This window comes from Culex pipiens, chromosome 2 (assembly GCF_016801865.2).
Source record: "Culex pipiens pallens isolate TS chromosome 2, TS_CPP_V2, whole genome shotgun sequence".
NCBI lineage: Eukaryota > Metazoa > Arthropoda > Insecta > Diptera > Culicidae > Culex > Culex pipiens.
The window spans coordinates 142348548-142363259 of NC_068938.1; the positions used below are offsets into that span (position 1 = coordinate 142348548).

Genomic DNA, 14712 nt, shown 5'->3' on the forward strand with positions numbered 1-14712 from the left:
CAAGATTCGAATAAAAAATGTTGATCCCATGCACGTTTTCAAAGTAAATAAATCCCATCCTTCAGCAGGCCCAAAGTCGCAACAGAGCGAGTGACTTGGGTTGAAAATCCGGACCAAGGTTAATATTTTTCCCTGCAGGGTAGTCCCCTAGAGATCAGCTTTGTTCATTTGTTGAATAAAAAGAAAAGAAATTTGTTACTAAAACAAATAAATTTAATGTGTTTTACAAGTCCTTTAAGCAATGTGATTTTCTATGTTTATATGACCTTTTCAAAGGATATCAAATGATGATTTTTATTTAAAAAATATTTTTTATATTCATAAGAATTTAACCTTCAAAGTATTTCTTGATTGTTTAATCTTTTGAAGAAATTTTCTGATCAAATAATGTGTCTCCTGCTTAGTTGAAAGTTAGGATAAACCAGAAAAAATAAGTACTTATTTAATAAGTTATGATTTTTGAAATAGTTGGAAAAATTACAAATCTTCCCAAATAAAGTTTTGTTCACAGTTTTTAGTTGAAAAGCTAAATTAAAATCGATTTTTTTTTTACGAATATGGCAAATGGCAGCTTTAAGGTATTGTTACAAAATACTTTTTTAAAAGATGGGTACGTGCCATTTAATTTAAAAGATAACTTAATCCACCTATGTGGTTGGAGCCTTCCTCACTCTTTACCAAAAATTGGTGTTATAATTTGTTTGGACGATAATTAATCAACGATGGGTCGGGAGATAGATCCGGACATAGTTTACATATATTAAATATCACATAAATTGGCATATCTCGAGACAGGGTTGCCAGATCTTTAATGATTTTAACTCGTTGGAAAAGTCTTTCGATAAACTAACCAACGGTCGGACGATGGATCCGGACATAGTTCATATACATTTAAATGAGATCCAGATATATGCAAAAACACATTTTTATACATAACTTTTGAACTACTTACCGAAACTTCATAAAAATCAATAGGTACATATGGGACCCTAAACAGAATCGAATTCCAAAATTCGACCAAAATCGGTTAAGCCAGTGCTGAGAAAACTGAGTAACAATTTTGGTCACTTTCACACACATAATTACACACATTGCTATAGTTTTTAAAAACAATATAAATGTCTTTGACACTTTCTGCCTAGAGACCTACATAGGGAAATGAAATGTTCAGGGAGAAATTTCAAACACCCAAGGTCATTCAAATTTAAGGTTGAAAAACTTGTAGTTTTTCTTTGGTGTTTGCACTTTTCTTGTACCGAACAAGCCCAAACATAACAAAAACTACCAGATTATTATCAACAACAGTTTTACAATACTTGTGATTGTTAAAAGTCTCGTTTTATTGCCAAAATTATTTTTAATTGATTCCGACCTTGTCCTTGTATGATCTTGTTGCTCGATTGGAACCCCGATTTGACAGTTCGATTGGAACCCTGAGAGTGACATTTCGCCTCTCCATATAGGCTCTCTATTTCTGGCGTGCCAACGGTTTGATGTTTCTTTTTTCAGTTTGTTTGCTGTAACTCGGACTGCCAATTTTTTAAATTGCCAAGAAATTTTAAAATCTTTATCAATAATTCTTATTCAATTAAATTAAATAGAAATGTTTTTGCTCATAGTGAAAAATTGTATAAAAATTTCCGATTTGAACTTATTTAAATAGAGAATATCATGAGACCATATTTATATTTAGTTTACTAAGTTTATAAGCTTTTTAACAAAAAACATACAAATTTTAGGTAAAATTGCTAAAAAGTCGGTTAGTTAACTAACTTTTTAAACTTTTCAAAATTTTATGAAAAGTACCTTTTGAGGTAATTTGAACACTTCTCTATCACGGTCAATATGGTTCTAAACCATTCCGTACGTATTTCAATTGTACTCTTCATTTTGCGGAAAAATCGCAAACCTATCAAAGTCACCCCGGCTATCAAAGTCACCCCGTTTTACGGTACTAAAGCAAAAGAGGGTTAAAAATTTATTTTTATCGAATTCCTTGGACAATTTTCTATAAAATGCAACTTGTAGAAAGTCTTTTAATCAAGTATTTGCAAAGCTATGATTAAAAGAAAAAAAAGTTTTTTAGAAAATTGTCAAAAAAGAGGGCGGTGCCAAAAATAGAGGGATGGTCAGATCAGCACCAAACTTGGGATTTCTGTTAACTATCGATAGATGAACGTTCCCTCCAAGTTTGGTCCAAATCGGTGAAGGTCGAGTCCAAAAGTGTAAACAGTTGACCTGGAATGACCCATATGTATTTATTTTTCTCGAACAAATTTTGGCATATTATCACTTTGTCGTTCAACAGCTACTCATAGTCAATACAAGAGCCACTACACCACCGAACCCGACAGCTCTTTAGTGGATTAAAAAATATATAACGATAGTTATCGTAGTTTTGCAGATATAAACATGCGTGTAACAAAAATCTAGTTGATGTACACCGTTAAAGTTAACTAACTTTTCAACTTCTTCAAAATTTGATAGAAAATACTTGTTGAGATGTTACTAGCCAAGTCACTGTCACCCCAGTTTACGGTACTTTCAATTTGTTCAAAATTAACCTTGACCACCATGTCACCGTTTGCCACGTAAGATAGACGACACTCTCCCTAGACCGGAGGTCACCGGCGTGTCATGGCCTAGATATTCTGGTCCTCCCCCATTCAGTGATGGCCGAGAAGAGTCATGTCTTTCGCACTCACTCACTCGTGACGTCGTCGTCGTCCAAAAGGCCGATTTTCGAGAAAAACAAAACCTCCCCAATGCAATGTCGACCCAATTTGAATTCCATTCAGATTTTTGCTCTGCGTCTGTTTCTTGTGTTCAAAAACTAGAACGAAACAAGGGCAGCTTCAGCGCGCGTCATCGGCACTTTTTGTCCTATGTGCAAGGTGCATGTGCAGCAAGCAAGCAGGGTAGCCAAAACAAACTTGGAAATATGTACCGAACTTTACTCTGTTGCTGTGGAGATGTATGGTCACGGTCTTTTCTAAAAAAAATCGGACGTGCCACGTTATGTATTCTATGCTTTATGTGCATCCGTTATGTGTTATGCTATGCGCCGGGGGTTGATAGCATCGGAAGTTGCCGAGGAACATAACTGTATTCCAGGATATTAGCATAAGGATGTAATCAAATATTATTTTTTCAATTTGTCGCGCCATCTTACCATAAACTCTTAAAAGTTTCGATTTATCAACGGAATTATGTCGAAGGTGACACGAAAGCTCGGCCATCACTCTCCGGCCGCCTATCAGCAAAAGATTGACTGAAGGGTTCCATTAAGCGCGCCCGCGTCTCCCAAAAAGGATTAAATTGAGCCATTCAACCATCTGCCCAGCAGAGACAGACAGAGAGTCCGTGGGACCAATAAATCCGCTTAAAGTACGCCACCGCCTGGGGCCGGTGTCAATCCGCAAGGCAAGGCCGCGAAATTCGTTGCACTCTGAAAAAGTGCAACACACGCTGAATTTGTCCTCCCCTCAGGTGCTGATGATACCTCAGGTGTTACTGAGTGTAAAAAGAAGAATATACGCAAGCTACAACAATAAAGAATGAGACGTGTGGGCGATCGTAAAAAGCAGATCTTAGCAGGCACGGAGTTCCACGTGAAACAAACCATTGCGTTGAATTGGGCACCGTGATGTGTTGTTACTTGGGTTATTCGAAAATTTTATTTTTTTGGGATTTCTCATAAACTGAATTTAAAAAAAATGCAATTCAATATTTTTCTGAAGAACCTTGTTTATTTTTTTCAATTATTACCTAAAGTTCACATTTTCATTGAAAAAAAACTTCACAAATTGTAATGCATTATACATCTACCCAGTTGTTTTGTAAGCATTAGTCTCCAAAATATCTAAGTATTGATTAAGTATTAAACATTCTAAATATTTTTAAACATGCCAAAACATACTAAATTTGATTTTCAATGCAAACAAAATGGTTTTCAGTTAATAAGACTTCTATTCTTTTTTAGTTGTTCGAAAAAATGTTCCGCTTCCCCCTTATTTTTTGATTGTTAACTATTAGGAATATATTAAGTATTTTTAATTAAATTAAGACTTTCAGGCTCTCATACTTATTGAATTATTGTTATTGTTTATAAATTATTATATGTGTAACCTACAAATTTTAAAATTCAGTTTAGAAATTCGTTGTTTTTAATAGTTAGTTTCCCCGGTTTTGCACGCCTTGGTTTTGCATTGCCCAGGTTATGATTCGTTCAGCTGCCACGGCCCAGTGCTTAACTGGAGCATGGAACTCATGGGATTTGGGCTATTTGGGAAACATTGGCTACAATCCTAAAAAAGCTACGTATTTCCAAAAAAAATACTAAAATTTCAGTTTTTCTACAATATGGTTATAAAGAGCGAGATTTTTTTCATACATTTTCTCAAAAATATATATATATTTTCAAATATATATTTTCAAAAAAAAACCTAAAAATTCTGTTGTTTTACAAAACAAATTCCGATCATCTGATACCCATATAGTAAAAAAACATAATTTTTAATATTTTTTTTCGAAAGTACTTAGTTTTGTGAAAATTTTGAGCATTTAGTAAAATCCATCGGGACGTATGAAAAATTCCCAATCATTTCATACTCATTCTGTAGCAAAAGCATAAATTTTGAGTATTTTTACGAAAAACGAAGTTTTGTGAACCATTTGAGTATTTCCAAACATTTGTGTTACTACTTCGAAATGTATGAAAAATCAAATTGCATTTTCAAAATTCAGGAATAATACGTATTTTTGTGCTATCGATAAATGCAATATAAACACAAACCTATAACTTTATGAAGTTTGGATGATTTTTCATAGGATTATAGCCAATGTCTCCCATGTAACCCAAAACCCATAAGCTCTGTGCTTCAGTTATGTACGCCTCGGTTTTGCATCCCTCATATGCGGTGCAAAACCGGGGCATGACTGTATGATTCATTAGCAAGAAATTGAGTTTTTGTTTTTTTGAAAAAAAAAATTCTCTAAAGGCCAATAACTTAAAAACAGTGCACTTAAAAAATAAAATTTGTTTTTTCTTTAAAGCTGTATTTTAAAATTTTGTTTTGCAATATTTAAGATATAAAAAAGATAAAAAAGTTTTTTTTCTAAATTTATATGTCCGGTATAAAATTTCATTGCAAACTCTAGCGAAAAATCTAAAATTTAACAAAACAAATTTCAGGAATTTATTTGATATAAAGTCAAATAAAAATCGAAGTTTTTTGTATACCAGTTTTTTATCTAAATTACTAAGCAAAAAATTTTGCCGAAAACACCAGACCGAAAGACATGGACAAAGTTTTATCCAAATAAAAAAGAAACTACAAATGGCGAAATTTAAGATTCATAAAAACAAAAAATGTTGTTGATGGTAACATAAGGCCGTTGCGTCTTAGAGAAAAATCAAAAATAAAACAAACAAAAAATTACTCAGCAAAAAGCTATGCTGAACACACCAAATCGAAAGACATAGACAAAGTTCCATCCAAATTAAAAAAAAAACTACAAAAGGTGAAATTCTAGAGAACAACTCAGATTCATTTAAAAACATATTGTTGGTGGTAGCATAAGGCCGTTGCAACTATTTTAATTTATGGGCAAACAAACTTAAAAATTTAAATTACGAGCCAAGGTTTCAATATTAAAAGGGAAAACTGTGTTGTAATGCATTATACACCTACCCAGTTTTTTGCAATCATTAGTCTCCAAAATATCTAAGTATTGATTAAGTATTAAACATTCTAAATATTTTTAAACATGCCAAAACATGCTTAATTTGATTATCAGTGCAAACAAAATTCAGTTAATAAGACTTCTATGTCCATTAAATTTTTTAAATTGTTCGAAAAAATGTTCCCCTTCCCCCTTAGTTTACGTACCAAAATGAAAAAAAAAATAACTTAAATAAATTATAAATCATTTTGAAATACTTTAAGCTAACATATTTTGAAAATTAGTTAAGCTCTTATTTCTGCCATTGAAATTGAAAGTGTTGTCCTTCGGCTCTAGTCAAGGTCAAAATATATTTTTTATATTCAAAGCTATAATGATTTAAAACGAAACCAAAGAGTATTTCTCATCTCTTTGACGAAACTTGTTGTATGTTTATATTTTAAATATGAATATTTTCAATCATCAAAATTTAATAATCACTGTAATATTTTTATTTCATTTTTTAAATGACAGCGAATTTTAGAAAAAAGCTGGGTTGAGTTCAATTTCACTCCCTTTCACGGTACCGACCTCTCCACTCTGCGCTCTGACTTCGGTCTACCCGGTCCATGGTGGTATAAATTTCTCGTGACAGCCGAATCGTGGTAATTATGTATCTTGATTAATGCTTTCCTCCGCGGCCAAGACCATCTCAACCCGAAAAAAAAACGAAAGAAAATCGACGTCTCCGGCCAAACTCCATCGGATTAAGTTATTGCTCGGTCAGGACAGGCACCTCGCCAGACAAAAGGACCCAGCGATGGGCCCGTAAAATGTTGAACTTGTTGCCTCGAACAATAACGCCACGGCCTGAACAAAACGGGGCGGTCGAAGGTTTTTTTTTTTGCGGGAGGGGTGGACACGCACTTTGCAGGTCGCGGCTGATTCGGACACATGATAAAAACACTTGAGCGTGTGCTGGCTTGGACGACTGCTGCTGGACCAGGATTAATTGGGCGGCACACTTCAAACACGGCACGACGAAACCGGACAGGGCTGGGGATCCTTACGGGCGAAAAAGAAACCGAACCGAAGCTGGCTGGCGGCACATGTTTTGCTTAATTGACACATCCAGTCGTGGTTCGACAGGATCTGGTCCCTTTTTTGCGTGATTCTTTGATATTTTTTGGGGTTAAGCTGGCGTCTACCAATGTTCGGCTAAGATGGTAGGGTGGACCGATGAGCTTAAGTGGGTCAAACATTGATAGTGTCTAAATATTATTCATACCACTGACTATTCATAAAAAAAAACAATTGTCACTTTATTAAAAATAGATTTATCTGACTATCCTTACTTGTTCATAATCTAAAAAATCTCCAAAAATATCAATTCTACAAACTGTAAGGGTAATTCAAAGCTAACTCACACAGAAATCGCCCCCAAAAGGGGGAGAGAGGGAAGAAGAAGAAAAGGAGAAGATATTTTTTTCTTCCAGCCCAAAGCTTTTTTTTCTCAAAATTGACAACTTTATTGCCAATTTTTAGTAAAAAAGCATTGATTGCCAAAGAAACCCATTTTGTAACATCGTCAACATTGATGTTATAGCCATCTTAAAAAAATTATGTACATCTAAAATAATATCAAAATCGATTTTACCGCACAGCATTTTTTTAGTTCCTTTTGGGGTCCTAAACACAGGGCTGCGGAGTCGAGTCATGTTTTAGACGACTCCGACTCCGACTCCGGCTTTCTGTGTTAAGCCGACTCCGACTTCAACTCCGGCTCCGGCTTGCAGCTTCATACGACTCCGACTCCGGCCTGCCAACTCTAGCCGACTCCGATTGTCTGGCGATTGTCCACGCTCCATACAAAAACGTTTTTTTTGTATGGACAATTGTTCATTTTGCTTACATTTAGGCTGTAATTTGTAAGACACTAAGTAACTATCAAAGTCACCTGGTATTAAAATAAACAGTTTGCGTAACTATTTTGGGTGATTCTCTACTACAGTCGACTCTCTGGCTGTCGATCTTCTCGATATCAATAATTCTCCATCTATCGATGAATTCTTTAGTCCCTTCAATCTGCATACTTCAATTATCTTCATTCCTCGATATTTTCCCTTGCTTGAAGGATCTCTTCCTCGACGGTCCCTTGGATTCTGTTTGCTTTAAAAATCTCTTCCGGTTGTCAATAATTTCACTTTCTCATGGCTTGCATAGACATTTTTCTTGGCGAAACGAAGCTTTGAAGGGTGTTTGACATTAGTTTGTTTTTGTTTGATGGACGTTGCCATGATTCTCTCCCATAGCTGGGTATCAAGAAAAAAAATTCAATCGAGTCTTCATTTTGTATCGTTCTGTAAACTGATGATTCTCTTCCTCGACGGTCCCTTGGATATTGACAACCAGACAGTCGACTGTAACTCACACATCAGTTGCCCCGACCACTCTTCGATTTGCGTGAAACTTTGTCCTAAGGGCTAACTTTTATCCCTGATCACGAATCTGACGTCCATTTTTTGATATCTCGTGACAGAGATACGGTACGACCCCTTCCATTTTTGAACATGCGAAAAAAGAGGTGTTTTTCAATCATTTGCAGCCTGAAACGGTGATCAGATAGAAATTTGGAGACTTTTTTATAAAATTAGACGCCCGATTCGATGGCGTAATCGGCATTTCGAAAAAAACATCAAAAAAGTTTTAAAAACTCTGCCATTTTCCGTTACTCAAGTGTGAAAAAATTTAGAACATGTTATTTAATGGGAAATTTAATGTACTTTTCGAATCTACATTGACCCAGAAGGGTCATTTTTTCATTTAGAACGACGAAACAAAGAGAAACGAGAGAAATTTTTAGATTTGTTCAACGATATTTGTAAGGATCCACACTTTTAGATTTTTGTAGAGAAATAGTAAACATTAAGGAAATCGAGAAATTTTATATATTCAATTATGATTTCAAAATCAGTTGCAATTTATTTTTGACATTTTTTTGTCAGTTTCAAATATTGATAACACGACCTTTGGTTTTTTTTATTTATATACAAAATGAGCATGTTGAGTTCGATTGATATAGGGGAGATTCTCGTATGTTTGGCAGGGTAAGCACTCGCTCCTAACTCAATCCAATTTTACCAATGTTTTAAAAAAAGTTAGTTAAGTACTAATAGGGGAGAGTGGGGAGACTTGATCCCCGGGGAGACTTGATCCCAAGCCTGTATCTCGTCAGCATATGGGTAAAACAATTAGTTTTGTTCTAGAAAGTTGTGCGAAATTGACTAAATCTCATTGTAGAAAACAAACAAAAAATGATTCTTTGTTTTTGTGAAATTTGGTGAAATTTGAATTGAAAGAATTCATAATGACAAGCAAAAGTCAAGCATCAACTGAATATTTAAAAAAACGTTCACAATTTAAATTGTTTATTATTTTATGAGTGATGAAATTATAAACATGGGTTATTGAAATAACACAGTCAGAGCTATCCAACCAAATTGAAATTGCTTCAAAAACAAAGTGGCACCTGATAAATCTCTCGAACCAACACATAAATTAACTGAAAAAAAAAATCATTACGCGGTTTTTAAAAAAATAGGTACATAAAAGTTTTGTAAATTTATTGGCATTATAACAAAAACTGAACAATAAAAAAGTTTTAAAATTATATTGAATTTAAGATAACTCCGACTCCAGCACCGACTCCGGGTTTATTAGAAATTTTCAACTCCGGCTCCGACTCCGACTCCAGCTCATAAAATTTAGCCGACTCCAGCTCCACCTCGAGTTTTGACGACTCCGACTCCGACTCCAGGTTCCCAAAAAGACCCGACTCCACCGAAGAGAGTATGGTGCTAACTTGCCCCTGAAAGAAGACGCGTTTTCGGAAAGTTGTAGAGCATCTTTCAGAGTATTCGAATATGAATCCGGTTTAAGTACAACGTGATGCGTGAAATTTATAAATATCAAAATCCAAAAAATGGTTTTCCCCATACAAATTCCCATTTAAAATTGAATCGCTTTGCGCAAAGTGAGGACTAAATCAATCGTTCCCTAACTTTGGGGAGTTGTTTAGGACCCCAAAAGGAACAAAAAAGTTGCTGTGCTCATTAAATTTGGACAATTTTTTTTCATACAACCATATTACACCCTAATGGCCCATTCAGGGCATGCACTGATAACGGACATCCTATGCAGTGAAAGGATTCACACGGGCTTCTGACCAAGCCCTCAGATCTGCATGCAAGCATGGGTTTCCATCCTCATGGCCCTGCTGGTTCAATCAATTCCCTACAACTCCCGCGTACATGCTGTTTTCTGTCGAATGCTACTGAAAATCACATTTTTATTATATTTCGACTTGTGAATTAATGAAATAGTACGTAATTAATGGATTTTTTTGCCTGCTGACTCCGGATGATAAATTGAACATTGTTTTTCATGTTGTTTTTTGTTGACCATCGTGGCTGCCGAATTGTGAACTTCCCGGTGGGAAGAGTCACTTCAGATGACGGTGGCGCTGCTGGACTGACCCTTCCGTATTTCTGCGCAAAGAGGTCGGAATACCCGCTGTGCGGTGCGATCCGGTCAGTTGCGAACCTTTTTTTTTTTTCTTTGTGCGAAATTATCAGTCCGATCCAGGCAATAAGCGAGCTAATTTGCGGATCCTTAAAAATTAATCCTCGCTTCATTAATTACGACCGACGCGTAGATTTATCACCTTTTTGTTCAACCAGCAGAATAAGTAACAACAACAAAATAAATAAAGAGAAGTTTTGTTAAAGGACAGCGCACCGAATTCATTGTGTCCATTGCATTGTGGACTTATGATTCGATGCGCTTTCTTTTTGGCGGGGTGGATTGGTCCAGTACGGGGAATTTTTCTCACGGTCCAGCATGAATTACTCGCCGATGGTCGTCGGCTTACGCGGCTGATCTTGGACAGGTTGAGCACCAAAATTGGGCTGTAGAGTGTGTGTGTTTTTGATAGCACGTGATGCATTTTTGGACATTAGGGTGGTTTGTTGGTTTAGAAAATGTAATTCTTAATTTTATTTTATTTCACACTATAAAATGATTAAAAAATGGCACACAGTAATGAAACTGCTCTAAATTTTTTTTTTCCAGAAATTCGCTTTTTTTGCGAGAAAGATACTATCGTAAATTGGGTTGACATTGTAAGGATTTCGATTTATTTTTGGAATATTTTCTAACTGTTATTATTCTCAAGATAATTATTTTGAAAACGTGTCATGGAGTAGGCCACACAACGTCCATGCACTGTTTTTGAAAAAAAGTTTTTTCATCAGTGTTTAAAAAAATAGTTACGCTAAAAATTCTTCGTTTGAATTCCGGGGTGGCTTTGATAGTCATAGTTTTTCTTGTTAAAACCAGATTTAAGGTGTTCAAACTATATTTTTACGTCAAAGGAACCATCTCAAAGGTTGTTTTATATAGTTTTTAGGAAGAAAAATCAATGTTTATATTTTGTTTACTAAGTTTATATGCTTTTTATCTTATTATTGCTAAAAATTTGATTTTGCCTGAAATTCGTTAAAAACTAGCTTTGTTTTTAAAATTATATAAAATTATCAATGCATTTTAATCTAATTTCGGATCACGAATCAAAAGTTTTCACATTTTAAAAGAAATTTGTTCAACTGAAAATGCCTATAAATATGGGGTTTTTTTTAATTATGTTTCAAAAACACATGATATTTATTATCTACAAATTTATTTTACCTTCTCCAAGTAGAAATTTGTCTCTAGAATCCGAAATGTATTCCGTTTCCCCATTCAAAATAAAAAAAATAAAAAAAAATTAAACATTGAATTTACGAGCCATGGTTTCAATATTTCAATTAACAAAGTGTTTAAAAATGCATTTTACACCTGCCCAGTTGTTTTGCAATCATTAGTTTCCAAAATACCTAAGTATTGACGAAAATTTATTTTTATTTTTTTGCAAAAAAAAAGTTTTTGCGGTGCTGTACATTGGAATTTCATAAAAATTCAAAATACTTTTAATTCAGCCCAAACATGCTAAATATGATTATAAATGTAGAAAAATGCGTTTTAGATTGTTTTAAGTTGATTTGACTTCTATTTTCATTAAAATTTTAAAGATTTTTGAAAAAAAAAATTTGCTCCCTGATTTTTCGGACCAATTTTGAAGGGGGGCGACATAAACTTTGAAAAATATTTGCAACGGCCTAACTAACATTTTAATTTTCCAAAATTTTATTACACGTTATTTTTGAGGTACTTTGAGCACTACTCTGCCATGGTCAATATGATTCCAGACCATTCCGTACGTATTGTATTTGCACTTTTCATCTTACGGAAAAATCTCAAACCTATCAAAGTCACCCCGTTTTACGATACTTGTTATTTGCAGTTAATCAAAATACGCAACTTTTGATACCCTAACATGTATAGGCCATCGCTAAATTTTTTAAGTAATCGTAGTTTTAGTGAAAAAAGTTTATTTTTTGCCGATTTCGTCATTTTCCTGTTTTTGCGCGTGATGCGTCGAAAAACTCAGTTTTTATTTAAAAAAAAATCATATCTTGAAACCGTACGGTTCGACATCGCCGATTATTTAATACGTTAGCGAAATTTTCCGAGGAATCCGATAAAAATATTTTCAGACATAGGCTCTTTGGTCCAGACACGGTCAAAACGTCATTTTAAGTTTTCATACGACCTTTTCAAATGGTAAACTAGATTTTTGAAACTTCTTACTATTTTTCTCAAATAGCCAAACTAATCACCTTTCTCTTGCGTCTAAGACAGCTAAAATCGGATGAAATGACGCGGAGATATGATTTTTTGACAAAAACAGTGGTTTTTTCCCTAATGGCCAAATGAAAAAATACGGGTCTAATTATTTTGGCCAAGGAACTCCCAGAAAAATGTTGAACCCGATCGGAGAACTTTTTTTCGGTTCAGGCTTTTTTCAAATGGTATTGCTGTATATCCTTTGTTATGTTATCAGGAAAAAAGTTTTTTGTTGTTTCACCCGAGCATGGGTAAATAACAAGGGAAATGCGTAATACTACCTTTCTCTGGTATCAATACCAAATCTTGGTATTCCTGGACCCTTTAAAATTTGTCTTGAGGATTATGCAAGAGCAAAATGTGGTATCATACCAATTTAAGGTATTGTTTTGATATTGCAAAATTGCAGAATTTGTCAATGGTCGAATACCACATATTGGTATTCTTTTGGTATTACTGTGTTTTATCAAATTCCTCTGAAACTATGGGAAAATTTTGACCAATTTTGACAAAATAATTAATTTTGCACTAAAATGATGTCTCAAAGCGAATGCTTTCATTGAAAACCGGAAATTTCAAACTTGATTTTAAACATTTTTGATATACCCCCTACAGAAATGACTTGAAATTGTTGAAAATTTTCTAAGTCAGGATGGCACATTTTGGTATTATTTTGGTATTGAAAGGTATCATCAATTTTCTCTGAAACTATGGGATTTTTTACCAATTTGGACAAGATAATAAATTTTGCGCTAAAATGACTTGAAAAAAAAAACCAAATACTTTGAAAAACGAGTCAATCGACAGATTATTAAATTTAGGTGAATTTAAATCCAGTTTTATTTTAATAACACTTATTTTTCAATCTTGTTATTTTTCAGAATCTTCAAGAACTTCATGCACAAGCCGTTTATCAATGACAAATGCATTCGGTGTGGTGAAGAATATCACTAAGAACAACATGGAATCATCAGGTGAGTAGATTTGGCTGTTGCATATGGATCATTTCCGTTTTTTCACTAACTGCAACTGCTACACCAAAAAAAATACCAAATTTTGGTATTACTTGTGCAAATATCAGCGACCAAAATGTGATCTTGGTTGCCCATAGATGGTAAAATACCATCAAATCATACCAAAATCATGTATGTGGAAGACCACAGGAATACCAAAATATGATTTTCCAAGGGCGCGGGAATACCTAAAATTAAAACCATGACAATACCAAGTTTTGGTATTCAAGCAATGTTCAAAAATCCAGAAGACCTCAACTTGGTATTGAAATGGTTCTATTTTGAGGTATTATTTTACCCTTGGAATAACATGGTTTGGTATTGTTGTGCCCTTCCACATACTAGACTTTGGTATGATTTCATGGTATTTTGCCATCTATTACTGGGCAACCAAGGGCACATTTTGGTCCCTGTTATTTGCCCAAGTAATACCAAAATTTGGTATTCCCGTGTTATTTACCGCTGCTCGGGCATGCTTGTGTGAATTTAACAAAAATTAAATCAGATCTAGATTAAAACAAACAGTGCGCCATTTCCAAGAATCCTACTCCCCAGGGTGGGTCATTCCCCAGAATTACCCATTCCTTAGAAATATTTAGGATCTTGAAACAAAAAGTTATGTTTCCCATCTGGCATAATGATCAATTGACATAATGATATTACAATTTCAACATTAATTCAATCTAAGAATCGCTCATATATAGTATTTTTATATATTGGATATACATATTTCACAAAGAGTCATCTCCCGCAGCCTAACACGTGCAAAACTGGAACGCATAGATTACTTCCTGTGTCTGTTTCAATATTTCAAACAATTTCCTTGAGTTGTAGACCCAAAGAACTCACGGAAAGGATTCCAGGCACATGCACTGCCTGTCGGGAGCTGAGCCATTATGGTGTAGTGCATTCATCCCCAGGAATTACGGTTCTCCGTTCTAGCCCGAGCCATTAATCTCAAACCGAGACTCCAAAGATTTATAATGTTTCATTATAAATGAAAGGTGATTTATTTTTCATCCCGCGCGCACTGCCTCTATTTGTGGAAGGTTCCGAATGGTTGCCGAATGGCTGATGTTTTATATATATATTTGTGCTGGTCGAAAGTCTATCCAAACAAATGGGATCCCGTCGATTGGTCGTTGAAGGCTGAAATGGACCATTTTTTTATCGCCATCCGGATGTTTTTCCTCCCTTCAGTACGAAATGACATTCAAATTTCATATCAACAACTCATCAGGCGCTGGCGCAC

At 34.7% G+C, this 14712-nt stretch overlaps 1 protein-coding gene across 5 annotated transcripts in view; it reads left to right on the top strand.

The window, feature by feature from the left end:
• The window catches only part of LOC120417976 (zinc finger protein 768-like), a 92828-nt gene that overhangs the window by 52804 nt on the left and 25312 nt on the right, over nt 1-14712 (top strand). The window lies entirely within an intron of this gene.